Source organism: Pan paniscus, chromosome 7, assembly GCF_029289425.2.
Source record: "Pan paniscus chromosome 7, NHGRI_mPanPan1-v2.0_pri, whole genome shotgun sequence".
NCBI lineage: Eukaryota > Metazoa > Chordata > Mammalia > Primates > Hominidae > Pan > Pan paniscus.
The window spans coordinates 38025990-38040046 of record NC_073256.2 but is presented as its reverse complement, the minus strand read 5'-3'; the positions used below and the strand labels follow the sequence as shown (position 1 = coordinate 38040046).

The following is a 14057-nucleotide window of genomic DNA, read 5'->3' as shown; positions in this document are numbered from 1 at the left end:
GATTGTCCATAACCTTCCATGAGTCCCTTCCTGATCACACTCCTTTCCTCTCCCACAGACACCTAGTCTTCTCATTTTTATGATAATTGTCTTGCTTTAAAAAATCTCACCACTCTTTTGATAATTATTTATGGTTATCACTGAATTATATATAAATGAAGTCAGCCTTTGTATGTTCTTTTGTGTCTTGCTGCGTTGTTCTATATTAGGTTTGTAAGATGCATTTATTCTGCTGTGTGTAGCTGTGGCTTCTTAGATTTTGCTGCTGTATAGTGAAGTATTTGATTGAATGAAAATATGAGTGTGTTTATCCACCTTAGGGTTGTTAACAGTTTTGAGAATATAGATTTTGCAGCTGTGAATATTCCTATGCCTGCATTCCGTGCATACCAGCATGCCTTTCTCTATCAACCCAGAAGTGGAATTGCTGGCTCCTGGAATACGCATCTCTGCATCTGTCCTGTGTTCCAAATGGTCTTACATCTTTGCCAGCACTTAGTAGTGTCATACTTTGTTTTGTTGCAGAATGAAGGTGTGTATTCATATCTCTTTGTGGTTTTATTTTGCTTTTCTCTGTTTGCTCGTAAGGTTGATTCCTTTTTCCTGTTTGTGGTCACACGGATTTCCCCTTGGGTGTGTGAAGTGGGTCATTTTTCCATCGTGTTGTGTATCTATTGAATTGTTTGCAGAATTCTTATACTTTCAGGATCGAAGTCTTCTGTTGGTTATACATGTGACTGATCTCTTTCCTACTCTGTGGCATGTCTTTTAACTCTCTTTATGGTGGTTCTTAATAAACAGAAAGTTTTTAATTTTGATGTAGTCATATTCATCAGCCACTTCATAAGGTTGTTGCCTTTTTTGCCTTTTTAAAGAAGTCCTTTCCTAGCTCAAGGTCATATTTAAAAGCTTTAGAGTTTAATCTTGCAGTCTTTAAGCTTAAAGTCCATCTGAAATTATTATATGTGGTGTGAGGTAAAGATTGAAATGAATTTTTTTATTTGGATACTCTAGTTCCATTTAGTGAAACCACTTCACCCTCTTTGTTCAGTCCCCCAAGGTCCGTGCAGGTTACATTCTACTTACTACCTATGCAACGTATCAAAAATGTTTATAAGTGCGGGTCTATTTCCAAGTGTTCTAGTCAGTGCCGTTTGTCTATTCTATACCAGTAGCACACTGGTTTAATTACTGCGTCTTCTTAAGTGAGTCTTAATATCTGAGAGAACAGCCTGGTACTTCAAGAGAGTCTTAATTATAGTTGGCCCTTTGCATTTCCATATGCAATTTTAGAATCAACTTAGTCAAGTTCCACACCACCTCACATAAAGTCTTGGGGTTTTTATTGGCATTGTATTGATTCTATAAGTTCATTTGGAGAGAACCAACATCTTTACAATGTTGTCTTTCTCTACTGAAGTCTTAAATGTCTTAGTGAAGTTTTATTGTTTTCTTCCTCAGAGGTTTCTGCATGTCTTTTGTTAGATTTATTGCTAGGCACTTTTTGATACAGTTTCAGATGGTATCTTTTTTTTGGATTTCATTTTCGGTTTGCTTTTATATACATAGAAATTTAGTATTTCTACATTGCTAATTGATTTCCCTACATTGCTGAACTCTACTATTCTAACAGCTTATCTGTGAATGTATTTGGATACCATATCATTTCTGTATAACGACAGTTGTTTCTTCCTTTCCAATCCTTGTACCATTTATTTACTTATGCCTTAATACACTGGCTAGGTTTTAATTTGATGTTGAATGTTGAATAGAAGTGCGGATGGTAGGCATCTTTGTCTTGCTTCTGATTTCAAATGGAAATTGTCAGCATTTAAGTATGATGTTTGTGGTAGTATTTTTTTATGGTAGATAATCTAATGGGAAAGAAGTGACCTTCTCTTCTTCTCTAAGAGTTTTAAATCATGGATGTTCAATTTTATCAGCTATATTTTCTGCATTTATTGAAAAAATTATAATCAACTTGGTCATGATATATATTACTGGATTTGGTTTGCTAAAATTGTGGGGCTTTGTATCCATGTTCATGAGAGACATTAGTTTGTAATTTCCATTTCAGATACCATCTTTGTTGTTAAAATAGAGCATTGAAATGTTTAATTTCATTCTGAAGTTCCCTGAGGAATAAAAATTAAGCTTTTTTGTTGTGAAAGCCACAGTTGCTTTGAAATAGAACTATTTACCTATGCATGTAGTTCAAGGAACATCAAATATTTGGAAATGATCTTCCTTTGGAAAAGTTCAAATTATGTTCAGAATATTTCCAGTTTAGCTAATAATGAGAAAAATTCCTTTATATAAATTGTTTCATGGAAAAAAATACCTCTTTTCAAAATATCTTCCCAAGAATGTTGATGACGTGTAGGTAATGGCCTCATCCCTGAAACCATTTTTTTAATAACTGGATTTAAAACTTGTTCAGTATTCTATTTAAATCTCTAAATTAAATGTCAGTGTGAAAAGAATTTTTCTGTCTTGGATAACCCATGACACTAATAGTTTAAGCGTTGAGTCAGTAGTTGAGTAGTGCATTTTCTAAGAATAGTTTTTACTTTTGGAAGCAAAAAATAAGTCTTTTAAGTTTAAAAAGTAAACATCTAGATTAAACCCACATGATATAAAATACAGGATATAATTTCGATTTATGTTAATTAGCTTTCCAAATCCATAGATACTTTTTCTGTATTAACATACCCTTTTCAAGAATGTTCAGAAATCTCCTGGAAACCCTAATAGTATAACTTTCTCAACTATAGGGACCCTTAAATCCCTAATTGTAAAGAACAAGTTTCTAAAATAGTGTTAAGAAGGGCAAAGAGCCAAGTTCCAGCCATGAAGAGGGTTCCTACTTTGGAGGAATGGCTGAAATGTAAAACATGATACTGGCAATCAAATCACATTGGATATGTTAAAGAGCCATGAATCCACAAAAAAACCCAAAGTGAATGTAAAAGTGTGCCAAAAGGTAGCTTAAATGTATACTTGAGCTGTTAATAACACTTGTAGTAAACATGATAAACATTCATCAAATGGTAGCTTCACAACATTCTGTGGAGGTGATCAGCTGATTCAGGAAATAGTAGAATTTTAGAATGAGATGAGACAAAAGCAGCCATGCAGTACAGTTTCCTTGTCCAAGAGATGAGATGAGTGACGTTACTAACATCAGAAAGACATTTATTATTAGAGTTGGGACTGTATTTGTTTACTTGTTTATGTTTTCATTTTTACATGTCTTTTGTTAGATTTATTGCTAGGCACCTTTTGATATGGTTTCAAACAGTATCACAAGTTTCTTGAAAAGCTACCACGTGTGAGATACTGTTGTATGTACTAAGAAGAATGGCGTGGTGAACAAACGAAGTTCCTTCCTCATGGGGTTTATGTTCCAGGATAGGAGATTGACAACAAACAAAGAGCTTTATAATAACATGATAGGTATGAAGAAGTGGCAAGAAGAAAAATAAAGCAAGGAAAGGAAATAGAGTTGACAGGGGGTGCTGTTTGGGTAGAATGGTCAAGAGGAAGTTAGTGAGATGACCTTTGAGCAAAGCCTGAATGAAATACAGGAATAGGCCTTGTGGATACTTAGGGGAAGAATGTCCCAGAAAAAGAGAAAGTACAAATGCTGGTGTGTCCCCAAAACAACGAATAGGCCTGTGTGGCTAAAAAGGCAGCAGGGGAAGTGTGGGGGCTTTGAGGTGGGAAATGAGGCTGGGCGCAGGGTCTTTTAGGGGCCTGGAGGCCCTGGTCCAGGATTTGGGATGTATTGAATGGGAGACGTTGGAGAGTCTGGAGCTGGAACATAACAAAATCTGACTTTAGTTTTGCAAGGATCCCTCTGCTGCCATATAATAGTCTGAAGAGAGACAAATATAGAAAAGAGGAATAGTAGTGAGGAGGCAACTACAGTTTTAAGGCAAGAGATCAAGGACAAGGGAATTATGGGTAGACAGGGATTCCGGGTAGACCAGGAGATTCTGGGTAGGATGAGGTTGTGACAGCTCAGTGGTTTCCTGATGTGTGTAGAAGAGGCAACTAAATTTACAGAATTGGATCTGGGGTGCAAGGGAAATTCCAGGCACCTCAACAGTGATGCCAATCCCTTTTCACCTGAAGAAAGCATTTTAGAATATGTTTCCAAGATTGAATTTTGCTTTTCTTCTCTGAAGGATGTTCCAGTTGAGGTTGAAGACTTTTTTTTTTTTTTTTTGGCTGGGCAGAGAGTATGATCCTTCTCATCTGCAGTGGTGTGGTTTGTTTATAGCACACCTGCCCACAGGTGTCTCTAACTTTATATCTGATTTACTTTAAATGTCTACACCTGGTTCAATTTTAGTTTACATCTGGAAACTTCATCCTGTTGTACTTTAATGTCTGTTGACCTGAAAATTGCTAGGTCTTTCTGAGATTAAATTTGCTTCAAGATACATGGTGCATTAATATGACTCTGGAAGCTCTGGGTGTTGGCACTGGAGAAATAATCCTAGGAGAAAAAAAAAAAGGAGAATCTATTATAGCTTGTGCCTGCTTGCAGCAGATAGAAGCTTGCATACAGAACAGTCCCAATAATGCTGTGTTCTGATTGTGCCAACTCATTAAATTGACTAGAGCACAACACTATTGGTCAGCAGTCTTGGTTGCCGTGGTGCAGTGACACTGAATATTGACTCTGAATTGATGCCAAAGCCAAATCCATTGGATTTCATTATCACTGATTGTCATCCATTATTTCCCCCTTTAAAATAAAAGGAACAGATGTTAAAGTAGGATTTTGTTCCATAATAAAATCATCTTTTTTTTTCTTTTGAGAGATGGAGTTTCACTCTTGTTGCCTAGGCTGGAGTGCAAATGGTGCAATTTCGGCTCACTGCAACCTCTGCCTCCTGGGTTCAAGCGATTCTCCTGCCTCAGCCTCCCGAGTAGCTGGGATTACAGGCATACACCACCATGCCCAGCTAATTTTTTGTATTTTTAGTAGAGACAGTGTTTCACCACGTTGGTCATGTTGGTCTTTTCCTGACCTCAGGTAATCCGCCCACCTCAGCCTCCCACAGTGCTGGGATTACAGGCATGAACCACCCCGCCCGGCCAAAATCATCCTTTTTATGTTGTTTGTTAATGCAAGATGTTGCTTGCGCTTGTCATCACAACTTTCAGTGTTATTGTTCTTATCTTCGAGGGTAAAAAACCACACCACAGAATGCCCATTCCTGATGGCTGTTTTAAAAATGGGACTCGAGAAGCCAAATAAAGAGGATCATTTTACTTCTTCAGTTTCTGTGACTCTGCTGAGTTACCAAGGGGATGAATGTGTGGAGTTGGGGTGTTTCCACGGAGTTGCATTTCAGTCACTCACATACCAGGCTGAATATTTCCCACAAGACAAGCATGCTATATTTTTAGGCACAGGCAATTAAGGTGACGATAGATTTCATTTTATAAGCAATTATGAGTAGAGATAGATCTCAATAATCCTGGAACCTAACCACCCGTAACATGCTAAGTGAAGTTTGAAGATGTATAGTTGGGAGCAATAAACAGCACTGTAACCACAGAGATGTGATTTGATGCTCACAGGTGTTTCCAGTTGAGCCAGTGTCAAGTTCTTGTTTTTTTGTTTGTTTATTTTTTTCTAAATATATCGGAATTATGCTTCAGTGTATTGGATATGCTTCAAATAGGTCAGAAAGTACTATGGGAAGCATGTGAAATCTCGAAAAGTTTGGGAGTTATAGCCCTTTAAAGTGGACCTCTCTTACTGCGTCTGATAGTTTGTCATTTTCTTTCTTCAAACTCTACCTCCTTCGCCTGCATCACAACAAACATTCCTGGTTCTCTTTTGTAGGCTGTTGCCTCCATTTGATATTGATGGTCCCCCTTAGAGAGCTGCTTTTAACTCCTATAACTGACCCTTCTTTTTCTTTTCTTTTCTTTTTTTTAATTTTTTTGAAACAGAGTCTTGCTCTGTCACCCAGGCTGGAGTGCAATGGCGCGATCTCGGCTCATTTCAAACTCTGCCTCCTGGGTTCAAGCTATTTTCCTGCCTCAGCCTCCTGACTAGTGGGAGCTACAGGCGCTCAGCACCACGCCCGGCTAATTTTTGTATTTTTAGTAGAGACAAGGTTTCACCATGTTGGCTAGGATGGTCTCGATCTCCCGACCACGTGATTCACCCCCCTCCCTCGGTGTCCCTAAATGCTGGGATTACAGGCATGAGCCACCACGCCCGGCTCATTTCTTTCTTTCTTCTTTTCTTTCCTTTCTTTATCTTTTTTTGAGACAGAGTCTCCCTCTGTCAGCCAGGCTGCAATGCAGTGGCGGGATCTTGGCTCACTGCAACTGCCGCCTCCCAGGTTCAAGTGATTATCCTGTCTCAGCCTCCTGAGTAGCTGGGACTACAGGTGTGTGCCACCACACCCAGCTAATTTTTGTATTTTTAGTAGAGACGGGGTTTCACCATGTAGGCCAGGCTGGTCTTGAACTCCTGACCTCAGGTGATTCACTGGCCTCAGCCTCCCAAAGTGCTGGAATTATAGGCATGAGCCACCGCCTCCAGCCTATATAACTGCCTTTTCTAATGTTATCATTGTATCTCAAAATTTTATGCTTACAGTTATTTCCTGGTATATCAGTTTTGGAAACTGTCTGCTGGTTTCCTGCTACACTCTTCCATCTCTCTTCCCTCCTTTGCTCAATATAGTTGCATCGCATTTTTAGTTCCTCTATTTAAGTAACTTAATAGTATATTTCTATTTTATATATTCCTTCATTACCCAGAGGTGGCATCACTTGGTCCCTGACTTAGAAGGTGAGGATCTTGGCCCTGCATTATTTCTTGTAGCTCCTCTCACCGTCTGCCTCTGTTATGTGTATCTGACTCTCCAGGTACCAAAAATGATAACACCGATTTGATAAGTTAACCAACTTGTTTTCCTTCAGAGCTTTGAAGACATTGCTCCACTGACTTTTGATGTGCAGTGTTGCTCATGATAAATCTGTTATCAGTCCACTCTCCTTCCCTTGCAGATAACTTGTACTTTTTCTTTGGAACCCTTTAGGATATTGTTTTTTGCTTTTGAGTTCTGAAATTTCCCCGTGTTATGTTCAGGTGTGGGCTTTGTTTTTTCATTCGTTCTCTATTATTCTCTTACTAATTTTCTCTCATTTTTCTTCTTCACTTTTTCTGGGGCTCCAACTGGATGTTGAACAATGGACAAACTGGAAATTAGATGGTTATCTTTTCTTATTTTTCTCTATTCTGAAAGATATCTTCAGGTTTATCTTCCAAGCTTTTATTGATTCTGGGTGTGTGTGTGTGTGTGTGTTCTACGAGTTCTTTCTTGTTCGGTGATTATTTTCCTCATGACATTCTCTACTTATTTTGTCAATGCAATGTTTTCTCAGCTCTCTGAGAACAATAATTACATTTCAGAAACCTCTTATTTCCTTTGACCTTTCTATTATCTTTGGGGTCCCATTTGTTTCTCTTTTACATTGAAATTTAAAATCCCTCGCTGGTTTTGTGCCTTAATCATCCTTGGGTGTCTGCTCATTCGTAAGAAGTAATAGAAAGGCTGACATATTTATATATATATATATATATAAATGTATTTATATATATATATATATAAATGTATTTATATATATATAAATGTATTTATATATATATAAATGTATTTATATATATATAAATGTATTTATATATATATAAATGTATTTATATATATAAATGTATTTATATATATATAAATGTATTTATATATATATAAATGTATTTATATATATATGGTTTGAGCTTTTTGTATATAAATGGTTTAAGCTTTTTGTATATAAATTGTTTGAGCTTTTTGACTGGCAGGCTTTGTTTTGAGTGATAGGAGTTTGGGATGGGCAGGTGAAGCTCTTGCATTTTGGGCCCCCCAAATGCCAGAAGATAGAGTGCTTTCTTATCAGGTACTGATTCCCCACTCATAGGCATTTAGTGAAATTTTGGTTCACTCATATGGGAAGAAGCCACATTTTTGCCCCTCTGCCTTGCCTTTTAGTTCCTTTAGGGTACCATTCAATAAACAGAAGGTTTTTTTCAATTTTATTTCAGTGTGGTTCAGTGGACCAATCTTTGGGTTTAGTGCTTTTTCTGTCTTGTTTAGGGAATCTCTTTTTAACCTGAGGTCACGAAGGTATTATCTTACACTTGTTTTTAGAAATGTTGTTTTGTTTCTCACATAGAGGTCTTCTGTCTGTCTGGAATTGATTCTTGTGTGAGGCCAGGCTCAAATTTCTGTACTAAAAACAAATGGGCACAAAACTATATTTCTTTAACAAAAACAATAACATAAAAATCAAATGCACAGTGGAGGCAGACGTCATGTGCTTGAGCCTTCCTTATGTTCTCCAGGGTGTGTCTTCCATGTATCCTGAGCACAGTCTTCTCTGCCTCTGTTTTTCCCCAGGGCCTCTCATCAGCCACTCTCCTGTTCTTAGTACGTTTTTGAAGGAGTACCTGTTTGCAGTTCACTTGGGAGGGTGAATGGGAAAGGAAAAGTTCTTTACATTCTGTTCTTATAAGCATTCTGTTTAGCTACAGTTAGACTTTCTTTTCATTACACTTTTTACACAAGGAAACTAATACTTTTTAACAGTGCAATCTGTTGCAAAGAAAAATTGAAAACATCAGCAATACAAATTTTCATCTCAGTATTGAAGTGCCATCCACATTTTGAATGTCGTCATGTTTTTAATGTATAAAAAGTCCATCCTTAATTTCCCTGAAAAGTGATGGCAGCTTGCAAGTATGTATCTTGAAACTGAGCTGAGCTTGCTTTAAAAGTCATCTTTCTTATCCATAGAAGGATGTTTCTATTAGACAAAAAAAAGAAACTTGGTCTCGGAGTGATAATTTTCTGCATGCAGGTCTGTTGGAAGGGAAAAATGCAGCTGGAAGGAATCGAGTTGTCAAATTAGCATTTTACCTTTAAGGAGTGGCCCATTTTCACTTTTAATATTATTCCAGAAAAGAAAACTCTACACCCTCTTCTGGTAATATTTAATATACTTCACTGTCAGTAAATTTTCCTTATGTGATATCTTAAGTCCACTTTCTTACTGTGTTTGAAATGGAAACAGAGAAATTAGGCCAACCATCTTGTGTCTATAATAATCCTTCATCTACTCAATGGCCATTATTAAATCCCTCATTAGTCTTCTTTTCATGGTATAATCTAATCTGTTTGTTTAGCTCTTTTAAGCCAGTTTCCAAATCCTCTAATTACTATTTTTTATCCCATCTGAAATCTCTCCATGTCATTTATAAATTATGATTTGTAGACTAAAAAATTGATGTAATTCTTTTGCCAGGGTATGCTCCAGTGCTAGTTAACCTAAAGGAATGATACCCTATTTTAGAGAGTTATTCCAACCAAGACTTCTAACCTGAATTTTTTTCACGATGAAAAGATTTTTGAACTTCTGGTTATATAGGACAATTGGAACACATTTGTTTATCTCTGTGTCCTCCTAAGACTACTGAACATGATAGGTAAAAAATAAGATATAAATTCCTATGGACAAAGAAAATGTGACATGAGGCTTAGTGGGTGAGAATGTCAACAAATTTTTGGGAGATGGCAAGCAAATTGTTGAGTGGGAATTGGATTAGCAGAAGGGAGAGTACCGAAAGCCAAGTGCCCACTGGGAGGAAAGCCAACCCGAAGCAGATTGATTGGTGGTCAGAACTAGGAAAGCTTCAGACTTGGAACTGTAAGCAAACCAGACTGGATCTATTTGCTTGCACGCAATAGGAAGCCGAACGCTGAAGCATGGTTCTTCCAGGGAGAGAAGTTTATTGCCAGTGAACCGACAGGGAGACAGGAGGAAATGCTCTAATCTGTCTCACCCTACTGACTTTGCCACCCAATTGAGGGAGAGATTTTGCAGGTGGAGTTTCGGGTCTGCACAGTGATTGGCTTGAAGGGAAGGGGTTGGTAAGGGCCTTTGGGCATGTGCTGTTGTCCTGACATGCTTCATGGGCTGCTTGCTCAGAAAATGGTGGAATGAGCATGATCTGAAGGTGGAGTTTCCGGCTCTCTGAGGTCAAAAGTCACTCATCAGTGAGCAAGTCTTTCCTACTCAGACTGCGGTCTGCCATGTTGGTTCCAGCTGGTGTCAGCCTGTTATCCGACTTTGTTGTAAATAAGGGAATTGTAACATACTCTTTTCTTCTTCAGTTGTTTTTTTCTTCATTGTTCTGCAAAACAAACTCTTGAAATTTTGCTGGTTAATAGCTTTTCTAACCCTGGGGTGTGGTTTCAGAACCACAAGCTCTGCCAGAAGACAGATGTGAAGGGTGAGGCCAAAACTGGTGATTGCTGGGAAGTCAGAATAAGGAGTAGTGGGAGCCCATTCTAACCACGTGTCTGGACAAATACCCTGGCAGGTATGTTTTCCAGAAGCCTTGGACTTGGAAACAGTAGATACAAATGAGAGTAGGGGTAAAACATACTAGAGAAAATAGGAGTTTTCTGTGAAAATTTGTGTGGAATGGTGCTATCTTCCTTCTGAGCACCCAGAACTCTGACAATGGGGCTTATCTTCCACCATGCCAGGATTAGAGGATTCACATCTGAGAAAGACCAGTTGAAGACATTTGAAGGCCCCTGCCCCCCAAAATAAAATGGCTATGTCCTCACCCAGTGACATCACTTAAATGCACAGTTTTAGATCTCAGGGTAGACAGTGAAGGATCACTATACATTTGAGGATCGTCACCAAGATGAAGGAATGAGACCAAATAAATAAGCAGGAAAGAAGTCTCAGAGGAAATAAGGGGAAAAGCAGGGAAGAAAAAAACTTCATAAACCTATAATTGGTATTCTGTGAGACATTAGAGAAGATATTGCATCCATGAAATAGGGCTTGGAAATGAGAAGCATGATGACAGAAATTAAAAATTCAGTGAGGAGTTGGACTGTGAATGAAATTGCCCAGAAAGTAGAATAAAAGCACAGAGATGGAAAACATGGCAGAGGAGGATACAAGAGGCTCACTTTAAGAAGTCCAAAATCTGTTTTTCTAATGAGTTTTACAGACAGGTGCAGTGCTGTACATCTGTTGTCCTGGCTGTTTGAGAAGCTAAGGTGAGAGAATTGCTTGAGCTCAGGAGTTTGAGGCCAGCCTGGGCAACATAACAAGACTCCTTCGCTTAAAAACAAAAACCTAAAAAAGCAAAGTTTCAGAAAGAGAATGAAGAAAATGCAGAAGAGACAACTATACAAAAATGCTATACAATTAAAAAATATGAATTTCCGTAGGGAAATAGTACATTAAGTGCCCAGCACAATGAACGGAAGAAAAAAGACCAACTCCAGGACACATCTATTGAAGTCTGAATTAAAAACAAAAAGAGATTTCCCAAAAATGTTTAACAGAGAAAAGGTAGGTCACATACAAAGGCTCAGCAAACATGCCAGCATCTGACTTCTCAGCAACAGTGGAACCTGGAAGAAATACAGCTGTACCTTCCAAATCTCAGGGAACGTGATCACCAATCTGAAGCCTTTACCTGGTCAAACTGTCAGCCAAATGCAAGGGTAGAATAGGGATATTTTCAGACAAAAATGCAAGGTCTCAAAAATTAGCCTCCTCTGCACCCTTTCTTGGGAAGTTTCTGGAGAAGGTGAGTGAATATGCCAAAAAAAAAAAAAAAAAAAAAGTAGGAAATTGGGGAAAGTGAAGAAAGTTTCCTGATGGGGAGAAAAGGGGAAGTTTCAGGGTGACCTCTGAACATCACCTGTGTCATGCCTGGAGAACAGGCTTTCTTGATTGGACCAGGGGATTAAGAGACCAGGAAGGATGGCCTGAGGAAAAAATCAAAAGAAATTGGAAAAAGTACCTAATTGTTTATCTATCAGTTTTCTAGTTCTGTGTTAGAGTGTGGGGAAAATTAATGTTAGATACATACAGAAATCAACCAAATGAAAAATTGAAGCAGTTATTAATAGCAAGAAAAAACAAAAAGTTGTCTAAGAAAACTATAATGACAGTGCATCATTGGGCTTAGTTAGGAACAGTATTTAAGACAAAATACTGTTATATAAATAGTATTATTGTTACTAAAAATTGTAATGGTTAAATTGATTGGATTTTCGAGGGGAGGGGATGGAGAGGAAAAGTGTGTTGAAAAGGTAAGAGAACTAAATCCTGATCTTCCACACTGGGATACCAATCGCTATTAAAAAAAAAGGATAAGCAGCTAATCTTGCTGGCTTATGCCTGTAATCCCAGCAGTTTGAGAGGCTGAGGCAGGAGGACTACTTGATGTCAGGAGTTTGAGACCAACATGGGCAACATAGTGAGACACTATCTCTGTAAAATTTCAAAAAGTATCAGGCATGGTGGCATGCACCTGTCGTCTCAGCTACTTGGGAGGCTGAGGCAGGAGGATCGTTTGAGCCTGGGAGGCAGGAGCTGCAGTGAGCTGTGACTGCACCACTCTACTGCAGAAGGGCAAAAGGGCAAGGACCTCTCTCAAATAAAGGGATAAGCATGGCAGTTGAAGAACGTTACCTAAAATATGAAGATAAATACTAAAGAAAACAGCTAAAAGAGTTGAAAGTGTCTTTGATCATTTGGACTCAGGGAAGTTGGAGAGGGCAAAAGGCTGCTATTTTTAATTGTCAGTCTTATAGTACCATTTGATTTTAAAATCATGTGCTTGATAAAAGTTAAAATAAATCCATGTATATAAAAGTATATTTACACATGTAAAATTTTAACATATTTCACAAAATGTTTTAAAAATAATATTTGAGAAAAACTAACAGCAGTGAGTTTTTGGAATATATTGAAAAGTAATCTATTGTTTAGTTTCATGTGAATAATGCATTTCATAAAATATTTTTTAAAAATAATACTTGAGAAAAACAGCAGTGAGTTTTTGGAATATATTGAAAAATAATCTATTTTTTAGTCTCATATGAATCATGAGTTTAGAGTCATGGTTGGTTTGATATTTGATATTGGAATTTGTCAGAGCTTTATTATTCACACTTAGTGTCTAACTTAATTTTTAATATTAAGCAATTTTAGTGTCTAACTTTATTTTCAGTATTAAGCATTAGAAAAAAGTGCCAGAATCATTGGAATTCAGATTTGCTATCCTTGAGGAAAATTCCAGTTGGACTGAAATGGGCAAGTTGCCTCTTCTCTCTTTAATGATTAGTGTTTGGCTGAAATATAATCCAAATTCAATATTTAGTTGAAACATTTAATACTTAATCCAATAATAGTCTACTTCCAGCTTTGGACATTTCCAGACTTTCAACCTCACAGAGTTAATGTGAGCGATGTTACATCACTCGTATGAATTACTTAATACAATGCCGGGAATATGGTGGGAACTTAGGAAAACGGCAGCTGCTCTCTCCTCTTTCCCATCAATAACTACCAACCCCCTGGCAACACACCCAAATCCCTCAGGGTCTGGCAGTGGCCATCTGGTCCTCATCACCTTTTATGTAAATGTTACTCTTTCTTTCACTTCTCAGTATTACTTACTAGTAAGGAATTTATTTTACAAATCAGTGATCCATCTCCCTTTTTCCAAGATTTTAACTGTTATACTTGATATAAGTGAAAGTTTCTAGAGTATACTTTATTGTATTCTACAGTATTAGTCTGTTCTCACACTACTAATAAAGATATACCCGAGACTGGGTAATTTGTAAAGAAAGAGATTTAGTGGACTCACAGTTCCACATGGCTGGGAGCCCTCACAATCATGGTGAAAAGCTAAAGGCACGTCTTACATGGTGACAGGCAAGTGCAAAGAAACGAGAGCCAAGCGAAGGGGGAAACCCCTTACAAAACCACTAGATCTCGTGAGACTTATTCATTACCATGAGAACAGTATGGGGGAAACCACCCCCATGATTCAGTTATCTCCCACCGGGTCTCTCCCACAGAACATGGGAATTAAGGGACCTACAATTCAAGATGAGAATTGAGTGAGGACACAGCCAAGCCATGTCATTCACAAA

The 14057-nt window shown here is 37.9% G+C and overlaps 1 protein-coding gene across 11 annotated transcripts in view; it reads left to right on the top strand.

The window, feature by feature from the left end:
* CSGALNACT1 (chondroitin sulfate N-acetylgalactosaminyltransferase 1) overlaps positions 1-14057 on the top strand; it is a 353492-nt gene that overhangs the window by 196670 nt on the left and 142765 nt on the right. The gene's annotated exons all lie outside the window — the stretch shown is intronic.